Below are 14,517 nucleotides of genomic sequence, written 5' to 3'. Positions count from 1 at the left end.
AGAATAATCTACTGAATATATGTTCGTGGTGAATGAGTGAATGATTTTGCGCATGGCTGCTATAGAAATGAGAGATCGCAATCTTTAGCCCTGCTCTCCTTCGAAAGAGCTGCAAACACATACTTATGCAAACACAGACAAGCATGCATGTCATGTCAAATATTCCCTAAGTATCATAAAATACACCAAATGAGCAAGAGAGAGAGCAAAACACAGAACAGATCCACACACAAGGGTTTGAATGGAATTATCTCTGCAGAGCAGTTACACACACACACACACACACACACCCTCATGCACTCATAAACACACACACACAGCCACTCGTGGTCAGACTGGCAGGCAGGAGGGAAGCTTGAGTGTGCTGGGATCTGACCAGTCCACCGTATACTGCCTGCCAACAACCCACCACACACACACACACACACACACACACACACACACACACACAGCCACTGCTTTGTCTGACCACAGCTCCTGAGTGTGTGTACATCTGCATGTGTGTGAGCATCCATGTGAGTTTGACCTTGTTATTGTGCGCACACTGCAGGCCTGCATGAGCGATTGTGTTACAGTGTCCTCTAAGTGTGTATGTATGGGAGTGGGTAGGTTAAAGACACAGCATAAACAATGTAGGGACTCCGTCGCTGGTGTTTACCGACCGAGATAAAGGCTGTCATTCCTCTCTCACCGCCACCCTACTTCCTCCACCCGTCCAACCAGAAAGAGGGAGAGATGCACTTAAGCCTTGGCAGTGTCGGAGCGATCTTATCTCACCAATAAAGCCTCCTGAATGGATTTAGATTAAAGTGAGAGAGGGCCAAAACAAGAGAGGGCACACTGGTGCAGCGGGGTCATTTCCCCCCTGCTCCTCCTCCTCCTCCTCCTCCTCCTCCTCCTCCCACCGCACATGTTAATGCACTTACCGCTCTGAAAAACCTACACTCTGCCCCGAGATGCTGGCTGGCATAACAAACAGGACCAAAGCCTGAAATAGTCTCGCCCCCCGTTTCCCATGCTGCACTGGAGGTATTTCCGCGGCGAAGTGAATTCCCAGCCATCGAATAGTTCACCCCCTTCTCCATCCTTCTACGTCCCCCTCTCTGTGAGCTTTGCAGGATTGCCGTCTGTCTCTTTTTGCCGCCTTTCCTTCATGTCTCCTTGCTCCTCTCTCCTGCTCCACCTCGCCACCCCCCCATCCACCGTGTTCCTCCATCTGTGGTTGGCAGTGAGACGCATGGTCTACCCACACTGACCAATAAAAAGCAGCCCTTTGCCTCTGTCATTTAGTCAGCCTGTCTGTTACACAGCTCAGGATGTTGTGGGCCAAAAACATGGCCTCACACACTGTCACAAGTCTGGATTCGTCTCGTGACCTTTCTTTCAAGTCGTCTTCCCCTTCGCTTGCTATCTTTCTACCCGCGCCTGTTTTCCAGTGTTTTTACCCAAGGGGTTATTTGCACACATTTACACCTTGAGGAACAGCAACCACAGTCTGACTCCATAAACATGCTATTAAACGCATCTTAATGAAGCACAGGATTCATGTGCTTCCACTGTGAGAGAACAAGGCGGAGGAGAGACGTAATGAAAAGAGCAGAGAGAGTAAAAGGAGCTTAAAAAGCGGCAATAAAATATTTTTAGCCTCAGACCCATTCATGTCTAGAACCAGGGCCAGGAGGAACCGCACCGCCATGACTATGAATGGTACTGTTAGTTCGTATTTTCTTTCCCTTTCTTTCGTCCTCTCTCGTTCTTTCTCTCTTGGTGCCCTGCCACTGGAGGAATGCCTGGTTCACATTCAAATGTGTGTGTGTGTGTGTGAGTGTGTGTGTGTGTGTGTGTGTGTGTGTGTGCACGCATGTGTGTGTTAAGTCTGAACAAAGACAGCCAGTGTGGACAACAGAACACAATCAACCACTCAATGGACGGCTATTAACTCATTGCACACACAAACACACACACACACACACACACACACAAATTCCAGAGTCCATGGACGAGAAGCAGTGACATTCAGACCCAACCGACCAATCAGCACGCTTTTCACCGCAGCCACAATGGAGCCAGTCAATGAGCAGCAGAGGACGATGGGAAATCTGTGAATCAAAGCGTCCGGGTCCTCGTCCCTGTCTCACTAATCTTCGCCCTCCTCCTCCTCCTCCTCCTTTCATTCTCTCCTTCCTTCTTTTTCCCAGGGTGGATCTCTCGCTGGTTAAAGGTGGTTAGGGGAGGCCATCGGGCACAGTCCACCGCCCACACACCCATGTATGAATCAGCCCATTGTGGGTCGGGTTCGATTCCTCACACCACGCTGTCCTCTGTGAAACGGGATTTACTTTGACAAACACATGCAGCCGCCACGTGAGTTGTTTTTTTTAAGTTAATTTTTAGAGGTAGAGGTCCTCCACAGGTGGCAGTCAGACAATCACACAGGTTCTGAACAGATCAGGACCGGTGAGGTAACTCAAAACGTCCTGGTTCCACTCTGACTTGCTGCGGCTCGGCGTGCACGCAGCTCTCCTGAGCAATGAGGGATTATTGCTGGCATTACAGGTGAGCTCACTTTCGGTTTCACCACCAAATAAAGCTCAGGTTTAGCTTACTTGGCGGCTTGTTCTTTGCCTGTAAGGGTGAGTACATTTCCCACAACTCATCCCTGCATCCCGTCAGCTCTTCTATTTCTGGAAGCCTCTTGCAATATATGACAATAATGTTTTCCAAATGCACCTTTTATATGCAAGATACAACTCAGAGGAGGGAGATCCTTGAAGCGTTCTCTTCCTCTTGCCAAACATCTTACAAGCAAGTCAGTTTCCTTAAACTCACACAGAATTTAATAAGACTTTAATCTCTGTTTAATAAGCTTGTTTTTATGTCATATTTTTGCAGGTTTTTTTCAGTATTTATGACTTAAACTCTCTTCCTTTTTTAGTTTTCCCATCATCAGAACTGACAGAAACAACGTCCACAAATATGAACATCAAGACCCAAGTTGTAATAAAAACTAGAATGACTCTTTAGATGTTGACCTGGTAAGAAAATACATGGTTTTAGCTTTTCAGATGGTTCTGAAAAATTAGGTAGATGTCATATCAGTATTGAGGTAAAACTACAATAATGACACACATAACCCTCAACTACTTCAGGCCAGCTTCAGGCCACCAGCCAAACTGACAAGCAGTCAAACCATCCAACCTTTCCCCTGTCATGGCAGCCCCCTTTTATGGTTTGCCACAAACCACAACATGCAAAAACAACAGGTGAGCCGCTGCTCGGAACCTAACTTTGAAGTCTCTGCTCTCTCCCTGTCTTTGAATTTCCTTTTCTCGAGTCATCGGCGTCACGCTCTCTTTCTAAATGCAGGAAAAAAACACACAGACTCACTTCAAGGGGCCTCCTTGGTGGACGCCGGGTTAACTTTCACACCTTTCTCTATTGCAGAACGGGATTTATGGTGTGAAGGTAACCAGTATGAGCGCATCTGAATAAAAATCAAGTTAGAAAATGTATTTTGGCTTGATAAGAGCACCTGATGGCAAAAAGCAGTGATCACCAAGCCGAGCATGCAACCTCGGCTTATTGAGATGCAGCTCTCCGTGTGCCCCCCTCCCCGAACACACACACACACACACCCACTTCTCACTAACACACTCACACTTTCCCTGTCACGTCTTCATTTTTAGCAGCCGGCAGTGTTACATGGAACATGAGACGACCACCCACACACACATATGCTGCTGGGAAATGTGAATGACTGTGTCACTAAAAGTGCCATGAAGACGCTAAATACAATAGTGCCTTGTGCTGCAGAGATGAGTAACTCCGAGCTTCTGTGTGTCTGTGTGTGCATGCGTGTGTGTGTGTGTGTGTGTTTGAGTGTTGCACAACTCAAGGCAGGCATGCACATGTGGGTGCAGAGCGCTACATAAATCACACTCTGAATCAATTAGAAAGCATAAATGTGAGAAGTCCTGCAGCAGCCTGGTACACAGTCTAACGCTGGCTTGATTACAGACACACACCACACCCAAACAGACGACACACACACATGCAGACAAACAGCCACACACACACACACACACACACACACACATGCAGACAAACAGCCACACACACACACAGTGAGGGTGTGGGTGTGATGTAACTCACAATTACACATGAAAGTAATCCAAAAATGAAACTTAATTAAAATTGTGTATTCTTCTGGAGTCTGTCTTCACTTTATGTGCATCTCTCTCTGTTTATCTTTTTATTACATGAAACACATGCAGACAAAACTCTGCTTCACACACAGCGGCTGTCTGAGAGACAGTTAAACACAGTATCAGGGAGTTGCCCTGACTTCACCGAAGAGGTGTGTGTGTTAGTCTGTTTTCCTTCAAACACAGTTTCCACCGCTTAGTTTGCTATTACATAACTCTGTTTTATTGACTGCGCTCGTATTGTACACTACTTTACATGTCTGTGCTGGTGTTGCACTCGCAGACGAATAACATCTGTATCTGTTGAATTTACGCAAGTGGGTGTTTTTCTTGTGTTAACAAAAAAACAGTGTTACTTAAATGATTATGCTACTATTTCTGTAGGTAGAGGTCAAAAAATGAGTATTTGATCTTATATTGTATTAAATGGTGCAATTAGTAAAGACAGAAAATTCTACCATCATACTGCACTGTGCTATTTGCTTAATTAAAGGTACATCCCCTGATTTTTAACAATGTCCAACAGCACTCACAGATTTCCACTCCACTGAGTTTTAAAAGGTGTTAGTTAAAAGGAGAGCAATACATGAAATAGTACCACTTGTTCTCTCCCGTCTAGAACCTTGCTTGTGATGTATGAAAATGTACGTCACTTTGGATAAAAGCGTCTGCCAAATGACAAATTGTAACTGTTATGGTAACACTTAGGTTTAATATTTGAAATCCCTGACATGTAAAATAAATCAAATAAAAATAACAGATTCAGAAGCAGAATGGTCCACAGTGAAGCAGCAGAGTCTGAGGTATCGTAGCATGTGTTGAATGCCAAAAATCCACTGATTTATTTATACAGCAATTTTCACAAGTGCTCCACAATTGCTGCATTTCCTATAATGCAACTCAATAGCGTCGTTACACCCTTGTCGAGGGGTAAACGCCCTGGTCCTTTAAAGTCCACACTCCCAGTTTGCACACAAGCTAAATTCAGTTAACTCCTGATGACAACTTCAAGGTTATTTTCTCACACTTGAAAGGCTTCGTGCAGAGCTGCAGCAGACAGAAGACGTCCCACAGAAGTAGGAGCAGCAGACGAATGAAGCATGCAGTGAACCTCTGTTTATAACCTCTGTTTAATATGCTCAATAACAACAAACTTTACCCGAATTAAAAACCTGCTCCAGCCTGCTCTCATGTAAGACTAGTTAAGTCAAGCCAAAATAAGACATCACCAACTTCTCTCAAAGGGCTTTACGGTCTGTACAGGATTTGATGCACATTGTCCTCAGGCTAGTAGAGCTGCTGCACAGTTGCCAGCAACCGACTGTTATTTTCATTAATCTGCACATTATGTTCTCTATTAACCCATCAATTGTCTGGTCTAGCAAACGTCATAAAACAATAAAAGGCGGATCACAATTACCCTCGAGCAGAAGGTGACACCTTCAAAGTCCAAAACCCCAGAAAAAGCAACAAAACCTCACATTTGAGATCCTGAAACCCTCAAATGTTGTTGTTGTTTTTTTTTCTTAAAATTTGCTTAAAAGATGAATCAGTTATCAAAATAGTTGCAGAATAATTATTTTTTTGGTCAACTAATCGGTTATTTGCCGCAGCTCTCATTCTAATCCTTATTAAGCAGATTGGGCATCAGTCAGAGGTGAGTGAGCAGCATTAAAAGGAAAGTTTTCACTGGAAACAGGGCGTTGTGAGTCTACGTTGTGTGACTCAGCCCACTGATCCAGCTTAGGTCTGTCTGCTCTCACCACCACAGCCACAGTCATTACTCCATTACATCAGGACACTCCTAGTGTATTCCAAAGGGAGATTGTTGCTAGGCACGTACTGTCCTTCTACACCTATGTGAGAAATGGATAAAGCCCAGATTTAATATCACACATACGTGCACACCATTACACACGCGCACATCTACAAAGTCGTCCACACAAAGCTTGGGAACGACGAGCACCTGCGAAAAGAGGCGCATCTGTGAGGGACCGAGAGAAACCACGGCTCATATGAGTCCAGCTCCCAAACAGACGCGGACTCTGTGGCCCGTCCGCCCACCAGTCCACCCACAAACCATCCATTCAAGCTGAGAGGTGGCTGATCACGCAACTTATCTGGAAGTTAAAACACATCAAACAACCTCCTCCGCAATGTGTAGATGAAAGCAAAGGAGACGGGAGAGGGGAAATCAGGCGACGGTGTCGAAAAGGGGAAGGCAGGGGCTGCAGTCATTTAAGTGTCATTAAAATGGATTAAATTGACGTCAGTGGCTCTTTAAAAACGGATAATGACGGGAAAAGGCAGCATCGTTTGATAGGCCGTCATCATTATCGTATCAAGAACGACAACTCCGGCTAAAGTAAGACGATAAGCGCTGAAATCCTTTGATATTGGAGGAAAACTACGACTGCAGCCCATCAGTGGAGGAAGGAGGTGGAGACTGCATCTCTCTCTCTGCTAAAGTGTGAATTTTCTGATTTTCCCCCTGCGGGTTGAGACTCTTGGATGAGTTTACACACAGAGTAGATGTCAGGCCCCGAGCTAGTTTCACATCATGTTTCACGCCAGAGAAGCATTCCTCTGCATCAGTCAGGAAAAAGCTGAAAAACTCACATTTGTTTCTCTTATGCGTGAAGCTTTGCCTTTTATTACAGGTCTGTCATCAATATGTCATGTCTACACTAAAAATGATCGTCAATATAATGAATATATATAATATATATAATATTCCCAAATCGCATTGTTTAGTCTAGGAGGTATCATGCAGAGATAAAATACATAGTTCACAGCATCCTAACGCACGAGGTGACATCTTCACACGTCTTGATTTGTCTGACCCACAGTCCAAAACCCTAAAGACAGCCAATTAAGTGCAGCAAAACCTCTAAACTGTCTCTAAACTGTTCAATATTTGCTCGAAATAATGAATCAATTACCAAAATTGCTGCAGATTAATACTTTTTTGATGAACTAAGCCATTAATCAATTGATATTTGCAGCTAATCTTAAGGCTAAAGCCTAATCTTTATTAAGCAGGTCAGGTATTGGCCAGACATGGCTGATCCACATTAAAAAAACCTTCTTTATATCAGTGGTTCCCCTTTATTGAGTTGTACAAGCTCACAGACACAGAGGCAGCCCTTTGTGCATAATATTACCTTGTTCATTCATTTTTGCCCACAGTTACTATTCTGTCATTCAGGCTGCATTCTCACGATGCCATTGTTTCCCGCTCTGCTCATTTGTTGCCGTGAGCAAATGCCACTACGGGAGTGACTCACAGCTTCGGTCGGCTCTTTTGAATTAGGGAAAAAAAAAAAAAGAACACAGGTGTTGGGTCGGTACTCAGCATCTGCAGACAAACTGAATTAAAGCTGGAGCAAGCGATCAATTCATCAACAGCCAATTAATCACCAACTGTTCTGAATGATTAATCCTTTAAGTTACGGTTTTGGCTACAGTTACAAACATTCCTCACATTTATGAGAGATAGCTGCTTCTCTTTGTCTTATCTGACAGTGAACTGTTTGAAAAGCTATTGTGATGGGTCATTTTCCACTATTTTCTGACATTTTAAAGACCAATCAATGTTTGAGTTCATCAAAAAAATGTGCAGCTTTGCCCTGAGTTCAGGCGTCGGAACAGACGAAGCCCGATCGATGCATCCCTACAATTCAAAAGCAGTGAAAGGCTGCAAATCCTCATCTTTAGAAGCTGGAGTCCGAGGCTGTTGTGTATTTTTGTCACTGATTATCAGAACAGTTGCTGATAATTTTCTACTCAGCTTATCTATTAATTGACTAACAGATCCAGCTCATTGATTGCTTTTATGTTTCTAATAGTGGTGGTGTCTGTAGGTCCTGTGGTTGGTGATCGGATGTTTATGCTCTCTCTCTCTCTCTCCACTGCACACGCACACACACACACACACACACACACACACACACACACACACAAACTTCCACATTCCCCACAGTTCATGCAGAGCGGTCTTTGTGGCCTTCCAAGAGTCAGTGTGTCCAGCCAGGCTCGAGTTACAGCAGACAAGATCCTCTCTCAAACACACACACACACACACACACACACACACACACACACACACACACACACTCACTGACATTTTCACGCATCCATCATCTTGCAGACACATCCACTGCACAGGCCAGGGAGCAACAAGAGCGCTGGTTTGTTGCTCTTCTAACGTATCCCCTCTGACTCATTCCTGTCACTCTGCACTGTCTATAAGTGGTAGAAAAAGAATAGCCAAACAACAGAAAGACAATCTGTCAAGCCCAAGTGTCCTTGAGCAATAAAGACATCCTGACCAGCATCTGTGACGGCGCTAGAAGAAGAAGAAGAAGAAGAAGAAGAAGAAGAAGTCTCATCTGGAGCTATGAAAAAAATAACCAAAAAGCAAAATATAGCAATATAAGGTGAGGTGCAGTGACTAATGGGCTCAAAACATCTAAGCTGTTCAGTTTCAACAATAGGGTGAATCACACACCTGTAGAACCGTCTAAACCCAGCTCCAACAGCAGATAACACAAAGCAGAGGGCCAACAGCAAACGGGCTGAAATCTAAAGATGAATCAGATGCATGTAAAGATTTCTATCAGCATCAGCATCAAGGCGAAGCAGGCGGCCGAACTCGAGAGAATGTCACAGTCGTTATAATCCGTCTATTTACGGGGCTTTGAAATAAAATGTATTTCAGCGTGAAAAGCAACAGCAGCCCCTGAGAAATCACAGCAGCGAGGTCGTTAGGCCTCATTACTAAAAGAAAAGACGTTGAGATGACAGAAGATGTTGTTCAGAGCGAGTGTGTGTGTGCGTTACATCTATTCTAGGAGAATTCCAAAGGGGAGACCCTGTGACTGACCCCCACCCCTCAGGATCTGACAGGATATCACCACCCGAGCACACACACACACACACACACACACACACACAGAAACAAGCCAATGATGGGAGTGTCGAAGGACATACGCAGACTTGCATGCACAAGACGCACAGCAGTGATAAACTGCGAGCACCACATGAGTGTATGGAGGCTAGAAGCACCACAGTTTCTTTTTTTTTTTTCCTATTTAATCTTATTTTGTGGCTTTCAAAGGCCATTAAATGCATCGATCAAATGAAATGTGCAATAGATATAAACTTGCCTTATTCAGTGCATTAGCCTCAGTCAGTATACTATGCTTTGAAGTCAATACCAGGCTCTTAGGCACATTAATAGGATACTTGTGTGCCAACTACAGCAAAACATGTACATCTTACGTAATAATGATAACAGTCTCACACTCTTACATTAAAGAAGAGTGGGGGAAAAAATCAGTTCCTGGACTTCTGCAACATACTTGAGCTCTGCGTCTTCAATTTAGACCCCAAAAAACTCTACAATAAAAAACAAAGGGATGAGGGGCTGAAGTTACCTGAGCCCTCCTCTGAGGAAAAAGAAGACCTCACTCACATGAGACATGGCTGCTCTCTGCCGTGCGCAGGTGGTCCACCCCCCCTTCAATGATCCGCTACAATCTGCGCGTGCAATCTCCAAACTTCCTGTGACACAACAGGAGGATCCCCCCTCTGATGTGAAAGAGCACGCGCGCGAGCACAAACACACACGCGCGCGAACACACTCACACACACACACACACACATACGCGCGCGCAAACAGAAACACTTCAACAAACACGGCCTGGTTCTCAAAAACGCTGCAGCTGACGACGCGCGCGATATCCCCGCAGCGCACGAGACGGCGCAGGAGACGCCGAACACACGGTAAAGTTTCTAAACAGAGGGAGGAGAAAACACTCGTTTTCTGACACAATCTCTTACCTTTTTTTTCCTCCACCCACCCCCCCGGTTACTCCTCTCCTTCAGCCGTTTCCAAACTCTGTCACGACGAGGCTCGCCGCAGACTGCGAAGCCGAACAGCCGCTTTTCGGTAACCGGGGAACGGCAGGGAGAGCGCAGACGTTTGCTCCGACACGCAGCGACTCCGTGTGTGCGGACGCGTATGTGTGTATGGGAATATGTGTGTGTGTGACAGCTCATGGAGAGAATGAGCAGGGAGAGGAGAACCGGGGAACTTAGGGGGAGTTCCCGTTAACAGGCAGGCGGGGCGGGGGCTGGAGTAGACTGACAGGCTGGCCGGTTATTAGCAGTCTTCCAGCGTATGTACAGTAAGATAATATGAATTAGTAACAAATGCACTCACCCAATTATTGCAATGTAGGATATACTGATGCATAACAATTTGAAGTATATATACCGTACATAGTATTTCCATTTGTCCAACTTTTTACTTGTATTGGGTAAATCTACTTTTTTCTACCATGTTCATCTGATACATTGCTTTTGTCATAATAATGAGCCTGGTCTCATAGTATAAAGAGCAAAAATGTCCTGTGAAATGACGGGTCAAGCAAACATATCAGTCTTACTCAGGAGACTGTCGTTCATTCTATACCTAACCGAGGAGATTTGGTGCCTAAGTCTGACCAAACTGACTGTTTGCCAACGCTGCATGTTAACAAAGCTTTCTGACAGGGAGGCTTTGCGTGTCGCTGGGATGAGGACATGTATGGCCGGAGCAGTTGCTCTGGGTGTCTAATATTTGCACGGATGGAGACACATTGTTAATGTCCTCAGTTGAAAGCAAACATTAAGGGATGCACGGCTGTATGAGACCCCGAGGGGTGTGACGGAGCAGCAGGGTCTCTGTGAATGAGAACGTCTGCTTTAATCACAGGTTTCACCATCGCTGCCACAATATCAGTCTGTTTCTTCATGTATTCAGTTATTCAGCTTTACACCGAATCAACAACAAAACGTCTTCTCATTTTTATTCCTGAGCTCTGATGTGGAGCTTTTACTGGTCCATGACATGAATAATTTGGAGAAGCTGTAGTCTGCGGCACAAGAAGTCATCACTAAAGGTCTTAATGGTCTGATAACAACCACAGTCTGCCTGTGTGAGATTGATGCCCTGAGCCTCTCTCAATAATCAATGAATTATGAATTGTAACAGTGAAATACAGTGTTCACACAAGGCGGCAGGTGTACTTTAACCACACTTATTTGGGGAAGATTCCTGTGCTTAAAATCTGTGTTTCTATGGAGACCAGGTAGTCGACTACGGCGCGGACTGCAGATTATGACACAGTTTGAGTTTATAAGTGTGGACGCGGAGACATTGTTCTGGTTTGGACAGGCGGCTGATTGTAATACCCACAGAACGGCTTCGGGAGGAGAACACACCTTTGTGTTAGTGAGAAGGCGATGGGAATCTGCTCTGTGGAGACGTATTTGACCACTGTGACTCCTGCGTCCTCCAGGCCGTGGTTTTAGCTGACGACCTCAGAGGGCTGGGGAAAAAACAGCTAAAACGGGATATAGACTGCGGTTGCATCATCGCCGGTGTGAAGTTACACTGCCGATGAGTGGAGCTAAGACCTGCTGATGGACGATGTGCGGTGGATTTGATTTAAAGCACTCCAGCTCTTTACACATACACACTCACACCTAAGATCCCCCCTCTGAATGCTGCAGGAATGTATCTCCTGTAACAACATCAACTAAGGCCTGCATCACATGACAAGAAGGGCCTGTTGGTGTGTGTGTTCGTCTGCATAGGCCTGTCTGTGGGAAGTTGTGTGTGTGCAGATGCTGGACAGTAGCCTACCTTGTTATGCCCACTGGGTAAAAATAAGCACTAACACAGTGTTACAGGAAGAGGACCAGATAGAGGGATAACAAGAAGTTGCCTAAACATTTTAAACCACTTACATAACGAGTCTCTGATGGCAACAGAGAGCTGAATATAATTTTACCCTGCGTCTAATTTTGTTTGCAATGCCCGGGAACACTTCCCAGATAAATTACCAAACGTATTACACCCAGTGAAGAACGGCAGTAAAGTGAAACCTTAAGGCTTTCAAGTTTCAAGTTCACCCACAGGCCACCAAAAACAGGGCTATTTTCTCATTTACCACTACTGTTATTTAGCCACAGAGACAGATTTGGTTTTTATTGCGCAATTTTTGAGATTGCACATCTCTTAGAAGCACAGTCTATGAATACTGTTTGTTGTGGTGGCAGCACTGAAAAAAGAAATTAAAAAATACAAACGTGACAGTGTGCCTGTCTGGAAATAATGTTCCCATTGCTCTGGATAATCAAACCATGGGAACTACTACTACTGCTGCTGCTGTGGATAATCCAGAGTAGGAGAATTACTGTGTCTTGGGTGACTTGTTGCTCTTAAACCTTTTAAAATGCTGTTAGCATGTAGTTCAACATTTAGCCACATCAAGAAGCATGTTAGCTACATTTTAGCACAGAGAAGGTGCGACAGAAGTGACATTTGGGGAAGACGTGCAAATCACTTCATGTCAACAGTTCGACAAATAGCAAGTTAGCTAACGTTTAGATTGGAGAGACTGCACCAAAACCTCCAACACAATATCAAAAATAGCATTTAGTGGTTATGCAATCCAGCAATCACAGACAAAATCATGTTTGTCACACTTACTACAAAAGTGATAGTTGATGAAGACTTGCAAGCGATGCCAGCTATCAGCTTAGCCAGCTAATTTTGGCTAGCATAGTTAGTATGAGATAAAGGCACGTATTTAGTGGGTTTATGCCATGTTGGAAAACTGAATTGGAAAATGAACTAAATTCCATTCACCTCCATTGTACTGCATAGGAACCTTGAGGTAGATATCTTGGGGGAGTAAAACTTAAACTCTCACTGTGGCTGGATACGTTACGGATAAGAAAAAAGCTGTCTTTCATAGTTTGACTTTTTCCTCACTAGACACTTCATTGAGGACAAAATGCACCTTAAATTCAGGTGTTTGCCATAAAATGAATTGCTTGCACCGCTAAATGAAACCAATAAGCAGCTGGAGACTAGCTTTGCTTCATAATGAGTGCAGCTAACTACGTTAACAAGCCCTCTGTGAGGGAAATCAGAGGAGCCGAGTGGCGGCTTTGCCCCAGTGAAAAGAAAAACACCTTGACTGAAGCTGAAATAAGACCATTCTGAACTCCTGAGAGCCGCAACTCGGCTGAAAAAGAGATGGAGGAGAGAGAGCTGGGGGGATAAAAAGTTAAAGCAATGGGGGTGCTGACACATCCTGACAAAATGGAACAGGGAGTGTCACTCAGCACCTCACACACCAACACGAATACACTGCACACACATACATACGCTGCCTTAAGGACAAGGCACCTGGATTTGAGCTTCTGCTGAAAGCAACAGATGCCAGAAATACAGCATCGCATATAGAGCCAAGGAAGAAAAGGTCGCACACTCTTACACACACACACACCACATTTCAGCCATCCAGGCCTGAATCTGGCAGGCAGAGGTGAGCTTATTACAAAGCCACAGTTAATAAAACCCTCGACTGCACATGCGTTTTTACAAGGGGAGCCGGCTTTCCTGCGAGTGTGTGCGCACCGTTGAACTTTGCGTTGTATCGTTGTGTGTCCTCACGAGTTTTGGGTTTTGTCTCCACAGGGAAATGTTAGTAAAAGGGGAAGAGTTTTATTAGAGTGTTGCATGATACCAGCTGTCTAAACTGGCTCCCTTGTCCAGACCAAGAAGCTCTCTTCCTGTCTTCAAGCCAGGCTCCTCAGCTCCAGGTCCTCCACTGCAGCTCCTGTGTCCAAATGGTCTCATCCTTGCATTTTTTTTTTGAGGGACTCAAGCTGCAAATTTGCTTGAAGAAATCCCACAAGCCACAACCGCAGACTTATGTGCTGATAAAATGGCAATCGCTCACATATTTATCATGTGGATGTGCATTCTGAAAGTCACCCCGACCATATGTCTGAGTATCTGCCTATTTATCTATCTATCTTCTCTGGTTGCTGCCTACTGCATCAATCACACCCTCTCACCACCGCAACAGCTGCCTCTTGTCAATGTCGCTCTGCAGCAGCTGAGGACGAGGGGAGGAGTGCGAAACCGCGTTTAACAGCCTCGGTTCTGGCTTATGGGAGCACGGGGAGGGGGTTTGGGGGCTTCGTAAGCAGAACATCAGGATCCTATTTAGACCAAGGGAAGGCGCATGGGAGTGGGACGGGGCGTCGGCTGTGTATGCCAAGGAGGAAGTGGGAGGTCATGTGCATGTGCACGATCATCTGCGTGTTCTTTAATGCATGTTTAATCATAGCTACTATGATAATCCCTGCAGCCTTATGAGCTTTGCCGTATTGTCTTTAATGTGGTTGTTTGTGTTTGCCACTGTTTCCACTGAAGAGGCATAATGAGGTTGTGTGAGAGTGTGTG

The 14,517-nt window shown here is 45.0% G+C and overlaps 1 protein-coding gene across 2 annotated transcripts in view; it reads right to left on the bottom strand.

The window, feature by feature from the left end:
- Positions 1-10,228, bottom strand: part of LOC143331984 (serine/threonine-protein phosphatase 2A regulatory subunit B'' subunit alpha-like) — a 60,699-nt gene extending 50,471 nt beyond the window's left edge. For both annotated transcript variants that reach the window (XM_076749172.1, XM_076749173.1), the window contains exon 1: positions 10,050-10,228. The gene's annotated coding sequence lies outside the window, so the exon portion shown is untranslated. The remainder of the gene's footprint in view (positions 1-10,049) is intronic.
- Positions 10,229-14,517: the final 4,289 nt, after the last annotated feature.

The sequence above is a fragment of the Chaetodon auriga genome, chromosome 14 (assembly GCF_051107435.1).
Source record: "Chaetodon auriga isolate fChaAug3 chromosome 14, fChaAug3.hap1, whole genome shotgun sequence".
NCBI classification, from domain to species: Eukaryota; Metazoa; Chordata; class Actinopteri; order Chaetodontiformes; family Chaetodontidae; genus Chaetodon; species Chaetodon auriga.
The sequence above is the reverse complement of the archived record's forward strand: the minus strand, read 5'-3'. Positions and strand labels throughout refer to the sequence as shown.